This window comes from Podarcis muralis, chromosome 3, assembly GCF_964188315.1.
Source record: "Podarcis muralis chromosome 3, rPodMur119.hap1.1, whole genome shotgun sequence".
NCBI classification, from domain to species: Eukaryota; Metazoa; Chordata; class Lepidosauria; order Squamata; family Lacertidae; genus Podarcis; species Podarcis muralis.
This window is the reverse complement of record NC_135657.1, coordinates 58,843,583-58,858,477: the sequence shown is the minus strand read 5'-3', so window position 1 is coordinate 58,858,477 and position 14,895 is coordinate 58,843,583.

Sequence of the window (14,895 nt, the reverse complement as noted above, 5' to 3'; positions counted from 1 at the left end):
TCACACAACCTCAGATGCCACAACAACATTGGGACAAGATCAGGGCAGTTGTGATGTCAAAGCATTACATGATGGTGGTGAACATTAAACAGGTGCTAGAAATCAGGGCGATAGAAGCAGTTCTACAGGACCAAAAGATTTACTTCAATTCTTTCTTAGTTGGCCAAGAATAGCAGGGAGCTCAGGGTCATCCTTGACCTAAAGCAGCTGAGTGACCTAGTCCCGGAGGAAGAGGCATGTTCTGATGCAAACATGGAGATGGCTCATAGCACCCACAACAGAGGGCAACATCATGGTGCCCATTTACCTGACAAATGGTTTCTGTGCTTTTGCTACTGCACTTCCAAGACAGAGCCCTACCATTCAGATTCACTTCAGCATTTAGAGCAGTTACCAAGATCCTGGTGGCATTGGTAGCCCACCTGACAAAACAAAGGGTGGATCATTCTGTGTTCATACCTAGATGTCACACGGATCCACTCACCTTCCACAGAACAGAGCCTCTGGGGTGTGCCAATGACACTGGAGTGACTCAGGGCACACAAGTTTGTAGTGAAGACTGCTAAGAGTGCTTTGGTTCCCATGCAAAACACAGAGCATCTGAGGGTCACTATAGACATAGTACAGTTCCAAGTGTCACTTTGGTTGGAGAGACAAAGGAAGCTATAGGTCTTGGTCAATCAATCAATAGATTTTATTGTGTTAGCCGTGTGGCCATAGCATGATATACATAGAAATAACAACATAAGATGGGGGTGGGGAGATAAAGGTAGATATCGTCCTGGGCGAGTACTTAAAGAAAGGGGGGGGAAGGGGGGGATGACAAAAGCGACAGGGGATTTAAAACATCGAGTGACAGATAGTACAAAAACAGAAAGACAAAAAACTGCTGAGGCTGGCGGTGGATCATAGTACAGTTCCAAGTGTCACTTTGGTTGGAGAGACAAAGGAAGCTATAGGTCTTGGTCCATGTTGTACAGGAAGGCAGAAAGCATAGCTCTGGCACAACAGCTGGGGATGATGGTATTGTGCCAGGACCTGAGTGGTTGAAGTATCATATCAGTGTTTAGATGTGAATCTAAATGTGAGATTATATCACTTATTAGATGTGAATCACAAAAACATAGAACAGGAGATAAAACACCAAGGAGCCCTTCTGCTGGTCCAAATTATCTGGGGAGCAGGTTAGAGGCACCTTACTTTTCAGCTCAGTCAAAAGTTGGTGGGTCCTGCTTCTTTCTGTGTGTGGGTGGAATCCAATCCCAAACAGTTTTCAGAGTACCATCTGTGAGTCATGGTAAGTAATTTCCTTTTCCCTGTCAATAGCTCATCTGTCAAAATTAATTTTGCTACAATCCTGTTTCCAGTTACCCGGGAGTAAGCCCTATTTAATGCAAAGAGTTTTATCACTGAGTAGGCATGAATAGGTTTGCACTGTTCATCTGGCACAGTCTGAGAGTCGTTCCATCTGTTACCTAAATGTAATTACCGAGCTTAGGGAATTCCACTCAAATATTGAAATGAAGATAGAATTGTTTTCAAACTCAAGACAAGCAGTTGAGCTGCAGGTGGGTTGCCTGGAGAGTAGATGTGATTAATAAAAACAAACCACTAGGAAATTAACTTGATGGATGAGGAAGTAAGTACACTTGAAGGTTCCACAGGAAATATTGCTAAATAAGAGGGAAGGAAGAAAAAGTAGATTACACACTGGTGTGTTTGCAACTTGATTTTCAAAGGACTAAGGGCGTTTTCACAGGTGAAGCTTAAATTGGATTTTCCTTAAATATGTTTATAATGCAAATGCCACACGATTAGTTCAGGAGAGGCTAATAGGCACATACTAATTTTATATATGAAAACACTCCTTGTGCATGGATATACTGCAAAGTAAATCAGGAGCACCATATGACATGGATAGCAAGGAGAAAACTGAAATTCAGGGTGCATAAACCACAACAAAGCCTATACTGGAAAAGCTTCCCCCACCTACCACAGAAGAACTGGCCTGAGTCACACGCAGAATAAGCACATGGCTATAGAGACTAAGGGACAAGCCTTGGCTGCTAAACCTTAGGAAACCAGAGAGATGCCTTATGCCATTCATCCCTCTAGTTCAGCATCATCTACTGACTGGCAGCACTTATCCAGGGTTTCAGGCAAGAGTCTTCCCCAGCCCTACCTGGAGAAAGCAGGGGTTGACCTTTTCCATGCAAAGTATGTGCTCTGCCACTGAGCTACAACCTTACATGACTTACCCTGCGGTATGCTGTATTATTCCTGGGTTATTCTGGACACAGCACAGAAAGATAGTTGGTTTCTGTATGATCCACTCCAGGCCTGTGCTCGCTTCGGCAGCACATATACTAAAATTGATCCACTCCAGGCCAGCCATAGATAGAATTGCCATCTGGCTGTTTTGCTATCACTTGGCTAGACTTGTTAATGCTTGAGCCAGCTGCTTGACATTGAGGAAGGCAGGAGAGGGAGTCTAGACTATCAGGCATCCACAGCCCCTTCAATGGATAATCATGACTCTGACATTGCTAAAATCAGACAGGGCACACAGGTACTGGGACCTACCATGTTAGGCAGATCAACGAATCTATATATTTGTTCTCTGTCGGTTCATGGTAACACTAATAATGGACATCAGGCAGCCTTGTGGACCACCCCTCTACTAGTAAAGCTGAGATTAGAAAAACTGTCTTTTCAAATTCCTAGTGTAAGCACAGGCCTACCACTATTCATCAACATCTCTGCGAACATAAATAGTATCTGCTCCGCACTGTTATTGTTATCAAGTGCAGTAAAAGAATGAGGATTCCTTCATGCTACCTAAGACTAATTTAGGTCCAGTAAAACTGCCTGAAGTCCATGATAAAAGTTACCATGTCTTGATGGAGGGAAAAAATGGATTGGCCTAACAAATTATAGTTTCCTGTGTTGTCATTCCATGCACATCAATGATCCTTCACTTCACTGATATGATCTGACCTCACCATACATTTCTAAAATCCTGAAGAACTAACACTTAACAGCCCAGTAAACTGAACAGAGAGGCACTATTAACTGGGAAGAAATCCTATTGAACTCAGTGAGACTTACTTCTGAGTTGGTATGCATACATCTGTACTGCAAAGCCATAAGTGAATTGAAAAATGCCCTCATACTTTGACATAATGCATTACTTCCCTCCACTTCATCAAGGAAAATACAGATGGTCAAATTAAAAGTAATTTATAATACTTTGTTCATTGTACTGTTATTCTAATCGCCATAAATTACTCATATACAGTCTGGCCGTGCGCCAACATAGACTTTTAAAACCCATAAACACAGTGGATTAGATCCAGAGGAGTGGCTGAATCTAAAGGAGTCACGATTAGTTCCACTAAAATCAATCGGACTTGACTAACTCATCTAATTTATTTTAGTGGAACTGAAGTTTGACTTACTTCTTCTAGACCAGTGTTTTTCACCAGATGTTGCCTGGTGTGCCGTGGGAAAAATTGAAAAATTCGAAAGATTTAAAAATAAAGTATTTTATAATTTTTCACATTTCTGTTTACTTACTATTTCATAATAAAGTAATTATAAAATACTTTCTTTGTGTTTATTTGATTCCTATTCAAGAGAATTACTTTATATATAGTCAATATAGGCACAGAGTTAAATTGTTTAACATTTTCTAATGGTGGTGTGCCTCGTGATTTTTTTTCATGAAACAAGTGTGCCTTTGCCCAAAAAAGGTTGAAAAACACTGTTCTAGACCCAACCCACTGAAATAAATGGGCCTAAGTACAACCTAGCAGTTCAAAAGCACGTCAAAGTGCAAGTAGACAAATAGGTACCGCTCCGATGGGAAGGTAAATGGCGTTTCCGTGCGCTGCTCTGGTTCGCCAGAAGTGGCTTAGTCATGCTGGCCACATGACCCGTAAGCTCTACGCTGGCTCCCTCGACCAATAAAGCGAGATGCGTGCCGCAACCCCAGAGTCGGCCACGACTGGACCTAATGGTCAGGGGTCCCTTTGCCTTTACCTTTTTACACCTAACAATGTATTGCAATATGAAGTATGTCTTTCTTGTCAGGTACTCTAGAAATTGGACCCTGACTTGGTGATAGTGCATCTGCTCCGCATGCAGAACATCACAGGATCAATGCCTGGCATCTCCAGCGAAGGCTGAGAGAGATCCCTGCCAGGAATCCTGGAAAGAGCCACTGCCAGTCTGTGTAGACAATATCAATCTAGATTGACCTATAGTCTGACTCAGTGAAAAGCAGCTTCCTCTGTTGCTACCCAACAATGAGCTGCAAAACATTGTATTCTTTCTCCACAAATTCTCAAATAAAAGTTGCAAAAACTATCCATCATCCCACCTTCAGTTGTCAAAAAGAGAAGCATTTTCTTTTCAGTTTCAGACTGTGCAGTGACTAGGTGACTCTGAAGCCACCCCTAACCAGGTTATCTCAGAAGTAAATCATGTTGTTTTCAAGGGCACCAATTCCCAAGTAAATACGCTTAGAATCACAGAGTAAAACAGATTATGGTCAAAGGCTTTTCTTGAGATGGATGAGAATGGCTTCCAGATGCTTCCCTAGGGTAGGGTGATTGTCGAACAACACAGGGCAGAAGATGAGAAAATATGCTGTATGGCCAACATGCTTTAAACAACTATGACAGGCGACTTACTGCACGGATGACGTGAGTTTCTCTGACCGCTTAAAATTAGTTCCACTGCTTTCTCCTGTGCTTAATCATTTTGTGCAATGGCTCTATCGAAGGTTGCAGTCAGCTAATACACGCTGTAATCTGCCATCTCTTTCCTTAGAATGCAAGACAGGGGATTCTTCACTGATCTGGTATATGATGCAGTCTTCACTGACTTAGCAACCATTAAGAATTCATGTACAAAATATGACTCTTAAGAGTTGTGGACAGATACTGGTGTTGTGGTTAAAAAGGAATTCTGAAGTGCTGGACCTTGCTCATGGCAAATGCCTTTGAGGCATAAATGACAAAGGAAACCAAACTCTTTCCAAGTAATCCGTGGATAGATTAGTGCAGGACTGGCTCAATCTGTTTTGTTGCTTTAGGGGGGGAAATAATTTCGCTGCCCCCTTTGAGCTTATTTTAGATGGTTGGTCCATTGAGGGTGGGGGCAGAAAAAAGAGTGTGTGGTTCCTCCTGAAGCATTTTGCCTGTTCCACACAAGTGAATGGAGTGGAGTGGGGGACTTTCACTCCATTAACTTGTAGGGAATAAGGAAAAATGGGCTGTAATAGTCTTGAGCCCCTAGAATTATGTGACCCAGGCAGCCATTTGTATTGTGTTCTGGTCTTTCTGATGCCTATTGTGCTAGCTTATTGTGCTGGTCTTTCTGATGCCTATTTTGCTAGCCTTTCTTACAGATCTCTAAATTATTGGATTGAATGGCTAGTTAAAGCAGCTATGGAGAACCTGTGGCCCTCCAGATGCTGTTGGACTCCAACTCCCATCAGCCCCAGCCAGCATGAACAATGGTCAGGGAAGAAGAGTTGTACCAACATCTGGAGGGCTGCAGGTTCACTACCCTGAGTCACAGTTATTAAGGTTGTGACCCTGTGCTCACTTACCACTTGAATCCATAAGGCTCATGGGACTTATTTCTGAGATGGCATGTATAGTATTGCACTGTAAGTGGACTAAAAGCTTTTCTCAACTTCAGACATTCCTTTGAAAATCTGTAACCTTTCTGGCAGATAATGATGTTTCAGCATATATTATATAAAATAATAATAATTGCTAACATGGTTCAAAATCTAGACTGTAGTGCCTATTAATATGTATTAATATTTATTAATATGTATGGTACTTGAGGCAGAAATTGGAAACTTTCAGTAGAGTAATCTTTCTTAAATGTTCTTTGAACAAAATTTAAATTACAGTATTATTTAAACCAAATTACTTAAACACATAAATACAGTCTGTGACACTGTGCCAGAGTGTCCCCAGCCTTCTCTGAGTTACCATGTAATCCAACAAGTCATCTAGATTTAAACCAATAAGTAATCCATAAAGACAATCCAAGAGTTGATAAAATGAGAAACTATATCAAACTCAGAGCTGCTACTTTTGATACAAAGGTTTGCCAGCTGTCAAAACTTCTCAGAAAAGATTTTAAAATTTGCCTGCTCAGCATTCCCAAGAGCTGGAGAAACCGACTCAGTCGACAATTTAACTAGTCATTCCACTTGGAATGATTTATCTGCAATTCTTCTCAGCCCCTTTCCCCTGAAAAGATATGTACAAGAATAGAAATGTGTGCAAATGAGTTGCTTATTCCTCTAGGCCTAACTCATACTACCTTCCAGATCCAAATAATTATTGACAGCTGCAATGCAATTATCATATATATATCATTTATAAAGCATACTTGTCTCTTGGATCCCTTTCAGAAGTGTTTGTTTCTGATACAAAACCTCGAGATTTTTCTATCATATAAAAACTGTTTGACATTCTATTGAAAAAATATTGTTTACTGAAACCGAATAATCCCAAATAGAGGGAGGAATTTATTCACATGATATATTGCAAATTAATCTGTGGATTTGAAAGTAAGTGTTTGACCTCAGGTCAAGAAAAAGCATTTGCTAATATCATTCACCATCACAGCAATGATGTCCTGTAACTAAATTTCTTCATCGGTAAAATTGTAAGTAATGGAGTGCTTGCGAACTACCGATTTTCTGTAAACCGTCTAAAGAGAAACAGTTTACAGATTATAAATCGTTGATGGCTGAAAGATACTGTATGAATAATATCTTTTTAAATACATTCATTGTTCTTACAAAGGGAAATAACCCAGTGATGTTATTTTAATGTGTGTGAGGGATGGTTTCAGCATTACTGTTATCTACTTGCATCTTTAAGATGCATGAAGGAAAGCAACTAAAGTGAAGCTTGAAACATATCTCTCACCCACACACTTTAAAACACAACTTTCTTTTTCTTAAAGGCAAGACTCTTTACCCTACCAGGTGGCCAACCCAATATGTTGATGGAGCTGGACTATGAATGCCCTCAGCTCCACAGCTAGTCCAAGGCTTTCACCCCCATCTTTGCCTCAGCACTGTTTTCTATTCTGTGGCTCTCACACAGTGAGATAAAATGGCGTAGACCCACAGGACACAGAGAGTTGGAGGGAAAGCAAAGGGAAAAGCTCAAATATACAGAGACACAAAGTCAGACTTTTTCCTCCCTGCTCCTCCTCCTTTCTTCTCACTATTTTTCCTTTCCCCTTCGCAGCTTAGCTTTTTTTTTTTGCTCCCCAACACTTTGCTATATCTCTGTGTGTCTCTGAGCATTTGGATTTTTCTCTGTGGTTGGTGAGATAGAGTGTAAAAATGGAGTATGAATGGGAAGTTACCCACCCAGTTTTGCCATTGTCCCTCTGCAACTGGCCACATGCCACCCAGAAGGTTATCCTTGAGGGCGTGAAGCCCTCAGACTGGAGGAGGGTCCTTGTGCATAAATGATATCTCTAGTGCAAGTAGGGGGAATGCTGGCCTTCCAGATGTTACTGAACTGCAACTCCTGTTAGCACCAGCAAGCATGGCCAATGGTCAGAGATGATGGGAGTTGTAGTTCAGCAACATCTGGAGGGCCAAAAGTTCCCCACACCTGCCAAATGAGTATAGTCTAGTGGAATGTATAGGAAATGGTTATTTTGTGATGCCCCCGGATAATTTATGCTCTGTTGTATTTTTGCTAGGATAGACAGTGGGTGAGATGCCCAGAAAAACCCGCTGTCTTGTTTCTCTATTTTATCTGTTCCTCTCTTTCATCAAAGCAGACTGATCTGATAAATGCTTCTGGTTATTCCCACTCATGTAGCACTGATATCAATATTCAGAGTCCAGGCAAAGAAAAAACGTATTTTCCATTTCCTGTTCTGTCTCTCTGCTAGAAGCCAGATGAAGAGTGCATGCTTCAGCTTGTAAGATAGGTACTGCACGACTTTCCAGTAGTTTCAAAAGTTCTGTCTGTGTGATGAAAGGAGGGCAGGACTTGGGGTCAGCAGGATAAGCCAGGGCTGGCTTACAGTGGAAGTTGCACCATTAAGGCAAGTAGGGCACTGCCCCACCAATCAGAGTCTACCCTCCAGCAGCCCCACTTGCCTGCCTTCTTACTTGAATCCAGTCCACGGGGTGACACTGACTGTCAAGTTTCCCCCTGCAATTGTTGCCATTATAGAACACAGCAGATGGGGGCAAAGCTTGAATTAATTGGCTCTGCCTGTCATTGACTGTGTGTCCACCTAGTGTGGGCCTCTCTGCCTCCTGCCCTACCAGTCTCAATGGACATTAACCACAACTGCCAGCTTACCTTACCACATTTGCAAGTAAGTGAGGCAATGCACAATGTTGTCTAAAGAGAGATCACCATAAGGCCATCTGAAGTGAGAGTGAAGTGATGTACATTGCCATCTAAATAAGGTCTCCTATAAGTCCATGAAGTGCAAATTCTAAAATTAACTGCATCACCGTGTGGCCAGGGAGTTCTATTGTCTTCAGGTACAGAGCACAACTGTGCTAAATGTCTATTGCTTCCCAGTCTGGGTTCTTGCTTTGTGTTGAAGTTTTTCTTCTTGGAGCTTTTCAGTCTTGATATTTTTCCCCCCAGGTACTTGAAACACAACATTTTAGCAAGTGGAGGGGAAGAAGCTTTCGAAAACCAGAAGTTGAGTAATTTAACAGCTTCGGTAAATGTTCTGCAAGCTTGTACATGCTAACGCTATCTGATTGAGACAGCAAATGTCAAAGATGCACTTGTGTGACACACGCTGAATTAATACAAAGAACGGCACAGGATCTGACCACAGTTCTCATCTTTCCTCAAGCTGAAGTGTCACATAAAGCTGTCAACACAGAAGTAAAGCTCTCCTATCCGATGATGGTGAAGACAAACCACAAGGTTTGTCTGCAGATGGGGGCCTTTTGAGGGAAGTGGGAAATGCAAATTGGGAGAAGACAAAGAAAGAGGCTGTGCTCCAAATAAAGTCCATCACACTTCAGTCTCACTGGAATCATAGGGTTAGGGTTACATGAATAGTGACCAACTTGCCCCATAGATATAAATCGGATTTTAGCACAAGGTGCTTTAACTGTCATAAAATCAGAGACCTAAAAGCTAATCTTGTCCAGTCCCATAAACCAGGTTTCATCAACTTGGCTTGCTCCAGATATTTTCAACTACCAGTCCCATTAGGTATTGCCCAAATGGACATGCCTGGCTTCCTTTGTTTTTTATATTTTATATTTTAGCAGTTCTTGTTGCACCTGCAACTTTTTATTGGTCCTCCTCAGTTTAAAAGGGATTAAATGAATTTCTGGAGATTGTGCTCATTTGTGGACACTAACCCAGATGGCCATGTCTGTAAACTTTAAAATGATTGCACCTTTCAGGAACTTGTTATGGAACCAGCAAGAGGCATAATTATGCTCAGGATCTGATGCAAGGAGGTAAATCTTGTTGAACCAAATGATTAAAAAAAACACACAAATCTATCCCAACCACTCTGATGCATGTGAAAACCTCCTTAATCCTTAAAGTGGACATAGATTTATGTGAGCAGTTCTTTGAACAAACAAACACACATTCCTTCTATCCTAATTAATGGAGCAGACCTTGCACTCAATATATTTATGTTTAAACCTTAGTGAGCATCATTTATTTATTTATTTATTTTGTGAAGCACTTAAAGTGGTATTAGTCATGCATGGGTGTCCGGTTGCATGACTATAAGTTAGTTCTAAGTTTGACATACGTGTGGGTTGGAAATTGCCCAGAATCTAGTTCAGTCATATTTAAATTCAAAAGGAGAAATTACTCACCAAGGAGAGAGGATTAGTTGAAAGGAAACAAAAATAAGAATAAAAAAATCAGTTAGGAGAGAGCTGTATACCGTACTTTAGTGGGATTTGTATATTTTAATGGGACCTAAATTTCAAAAAAAAAAAAAAAAAAAGGGACGCGGGTGGCGCTGTGGGTAAAACCTCAGCGCCTAGGACTTGCCGATCGCATGGTCGGCGGTTCGAATCCCCGCGGCGGGGTGAGCTCCCGTCCTTCGGTCCCAGCTCCTGCCCACCTAGCAGTTCGAAAGCACCCCTAAGTGCAGGTAGATAAATAGGTACCGCTTTATAGCTGGAAGGTAAACGGCGTTTCCATGTGCGGCGCTGGTGCTGGCTCGCCAGTGCAGCTTCGTCACGCTGGCCACGTGACCCGGAAGTGTCTTCGGACGGCGCCAGCTCCCGGCCTCTTGAGTGAGATGAGCGCACAACCCTAGAGTCGGTCACGACTGGCCCGTACGGGCAGGGGTACCTTTACCTTTAAATTTCAAAAGTAGGACAGAGCATGGGCACATTCCTTTGGGAGATTTAGTGGGTATATGGCCAGCATTCCTTTTCTCATCCCAGCAACTGCAAACAGTAAGGAAACTACTTCAAATATTTACGTAAACTCACATGCGGGGTGGGAGAGAACTATAGCTTAGTGATAAAGGGTGTGCATTGCTTGCAGGTTAATAAGTTCAGCCCTTGCCATCTCTGGTTAGAAGGATCAGGCAGCAGGTGGAATGGAAGATCTCTTTCTTGAGTTCCTCAAGAGCTGCTACCAGATGGAGTAGTCAGTACTGAGCCAGATGGACAGATAGCCATAGATTCATAGCATTGGAAGTGACCTCAGAGTTCCTCTAGTCTAACCCCCATCAATGTGGAAATTCACCACTACAGTATCCCCAATTGGTAGCCTTCTGGCCTCTGTTTAGAAAATGCCAAGAAAGGAGAGTTCGCCACTGAGGAAGTCTGTTCCACTATCAAGCAGCTCATAAAATCAGGGAAATCTTCCTAATGTTTCATCTAAATCATTTTTCTTGTCCTTTTAATCAACTGGCGCAGGTCCTACCTACAAATTTGTGCCATCTTCTATGTGACAACACTTTGAAGATTGCCGTTATATTGCCTCTTATTTTTTTTCTGCCCTAAAATATATTCAACTCCTTCCAACTTTCACCATCTTTACCACCCTCCTCAGAGTGAATGCCAGCTTTGTTAAACTGCAGTTCCTCAAACTAAACACAGTACTAAACACAGTAGCAAAAAGCAGAATCTTTGTTTCATCTGATCTGGAAAATATGCTTCTGTTGATGCAACCATATTCTCACCTAGTTGGCATAAGGCAGCTTCCTCTATTTCCACAGGCTGACCAGAATAAGGTAGCTCCAGAGCAGTGACTCATACAAAGACGCAACAGGCAGATGCCTCTGAGGCTGGGTCATTCTGCTGTGTCTCTACATCAGGAGGGACTGAATAATTCAACCATACTTAATGCAGAGATGCAGCAGAGTTACCAGCTCCCAGAAAATGCAGTGAATCATGCAGGCACCTTCCTGGGGAGCAGGCAATAGGCAGCCACCTTGAGCACACAGGAGCTTTGAATATTTAATTGATAATGTCTTATTGCACACACAAAGTGGGTCTCTCACTTTGATTTGGTCTTGTCACTCCAGAAGGAGGTCATGATCAGAGTTGACACAAATATAATTGCAATGGCTGGGGGTGTGGGCAGTTTGCCTACAGGCTGATATAAGTTCTTGGCAGAATGTGTGTGAGGTCCAGACTGGACATGGCTTTAAAAGTCTTGATTTCTCTACCTAAAAAGCAGCTGCAGAAGGTCCCATTTGGATTGGGACCATTATGCTGGAGGAGATGTTTTTAAACAATAAACAATAATGTGCTCTTCTGCCATTTCCCCAGTTTTAATCCACCCAAAGCTGTTATTAGCTGGAAGGGAGGGGAGGGGAGAGAGAGGTACAATGTGAGCACATATCCCCCCCTTTAACTGTGGCTAAAAGAATATTTAGAAGGCAATTTAAATTAGTGGGACAGTGGAAGGGGTTAAGCCTTTTCTGCCAGCACCACAGCCCTGCAGCTTATCAGGCCTCCACAGCTGCTTTTCAGCAAGGAAAAAGATGTCAGGGCAGGAGGACTAATCATAGATCTCCCATGTCATGTCTAGCTTGTCTCTGGTGAAGAGCATCTTTGGCTGTTTGCAGTTGAAATTGATGCACAGACTCATAAGGCTGTGAGTTGTCTGAAAGCACCTTGGGGAATGCAGAGCCTTTCTCTAGGGGCTTGATGAGTCATAATGGATCTGTTGCTCTGTAACCATGTTGCTTGGCATCACTTACTGTTTGCTATACTTATAAATAAACCAAATATTACAAATGCACCTTAGCCATCTCCAGTGCTTGTACTCTTGTCTAAAATAAATGTCCCACCACTTGGGAAATTGAGGAGTGTGTACCATTAGTGTTCTGTCTCATCTCTGTGTTTGTTTTTCGCCACCCTGCAGCTTTCCTGTCAACATCAGAGTGTCTGGAAAAGGGACAGAAAGGCAAGACACTGATCATAACAGCTCATCTTCCTTAAAGGGAAAAAAAGACTAACGATGTGGCAAAAAAAGGACAACTGTGGAGTCAAGGGAGTATAAAATCAGGAGGGGTGTGAAGGGTGAGAAAAAGGTCATTCACAACCTCTCACGATATGAGCTAAGGATTATGCAGTTAAATTTGCAGCAGCAGCTTTCAGAGAAATCACTTCCCAAATAACTTTTAATAGAGGTTAGGATGGAGTCATACATAATGATGATCACAAGGTTGTTACCTCAGAGGACTGACACCTCGATGGACCATTAGCATGACACAGCATGGGAATTCTTACATGCTCTCTCCAGCAGTAGCTGGGTAGCTAATTTCTTAATTGATCAGTTCATACTTGCAGTGTGACTTCCTGCAGGTTCCCATCTGCCCATTACCAGTGAATGGTTCAGTTTGGTTTTGGAAATGATTTTAAGCCACCACTACATCTGTCCTGCCTATAGTGTCATGAAATATAATAATCTTGATTAGGCACTGTAGCAATGTTTGGACATGCAAATCCCACATTGCCTAAGGCCTTTGTTCAGCAATGCATGGACGTACATGTCTATCTTTAAACATAATCCCAACATGCAATCAGCTAGGAATGTGCTCCGGTCTCTTGAGATGAGCCCTCGGTCAGTAACAGAGCAACCAACATGTATACACATGTATACGCCGTAATATGTGCACAGCCAGTCACAATGTCACAGTGCTCAATGAAATAGAGACATGTGACAAAGACATTCCTGATGAACTAGTTCTACTGACATAGCTAGGATAGTCTCGGGACCAGAATTTCAGAAGAGACAATAAATTGAATTTGGTTCCACTCCTATACAAATTAGCAGCACTAGTAAATATAGTTGATTCCATATTGAGAAGTATGTGGAGCTGGAGGCTCGGCTGCCCACTCTCCAAATAACTGTTGGCTAAGAGGGAACAGAGAGCCCTATAAGGCCTGCTTATTTTAGCTTTGAAACTGCTTCCAGTCCCTTAAGATGAAAACAATTTGCAGATTAGGGCACTTGGAGGCATATATTGGATGTAGAAATGCATGATCACAACTACAAAGGAGGTTTTGTGCCTTTAAGACAGGAGTGGTCCAGCTTTCTGAAGTCATTCAAACTCAGGGGTTAAGTTCCCTCAGGGTTTGTTCTCTTCCATCGTGGAGGCTTAACTTTATTCTTGAGCTTGTGGCTGTAGAATGAAGGGTCCCTGTGCACACAGCAGCCCAATTTTGTCTCTTGAAATCCAAAATGTAGTTTCTTGATTGATTTTACTAGGCATGGGGTGGGCCTCTCCTTCAGGATAAGCCTGGCTATTCCTGACTTGTATACAACTCAAGAAGATGCAGTCCAGCACCCTAAGAAACTTCAATCCAAAACTTTTAAGAGGGCAAAGTCCCCAGCCTCATCCTAGCACTCCATCATTAACTCCTTAAATTCTAGAGAAACACAGTCAATCCCCACTCCTCAGAATTCACACTGCCCCTTCCCAATTTTTAACCATAATTTTTAAGCATCATTAAGCAATGTCCCGGCATGTACGGTATGTTTGCTTCAAAAACAAAGCCAATTTTCCTGAATTAGGCGCATGGACTTTCCCTGCATCTCTGGTGCAAGCCTGGATCTGGTGCTTTTCTTCCACCAGGGCTTTCCAGGAGAAGAATTCCTTAACCTCATTGCAAGAACCGAAAACCTGCTGTTCAGCAGAAGGAAAACCCAGCAAAACATAACCTATTAATTTAGCAAAGAGCTTTAAAGAACAGGGTGCCTTGTTCTTTTAAAGTTTGCACAATAGCAGAAAAAAGGAATTCCCACAGGAGGCAAATGATGACAGATCAGTCACTAGACCAACTGTAACAAACAACCCCCAAACCCACAAGTCCACCCACACTTCCTAGAATAGACAAGAGTGGGTTACTTACAGCCCCTTAAAAGCGAAACAAAAATGGCTTTCTGGAAAGACTCTTAGTTGCTGAGTTATGTTCTTTTGTGGGGTAAGAAAGGGTTGTGTGGGGATTTAAAAATGAAAATCCTGATCCTAACCACATTGTAACCCAATTTCATGCATGTTTACTCAGATGTAAGCCCCACTTTGCCCAATGGAGCTCACCTAAGTCCTCCTGTTCCTGAATTGTTTCGACTCCAGCAGCTGGTTGTTATAACAACACTATTGTTGAGAACTGGTGCCTGAGTTTGCTTTTTCCCTCCTCCCTCCCCATCCCCCTTTCCTTGTATCACTTTTTTAAAAAAAGAATGTATGTATGCCATGTTTTAAATTATTGTAACATAAGCTGCACTGGGATATTTTTTGGCTGTAAGCAGGGCAAAAGTAATAATAATAATAATAATAATAATAATAATAATAATAATAATAATAATAATGTGTGCAGGCAAACTTATGATCTTATTTGGAAATAAGTCCCATTGG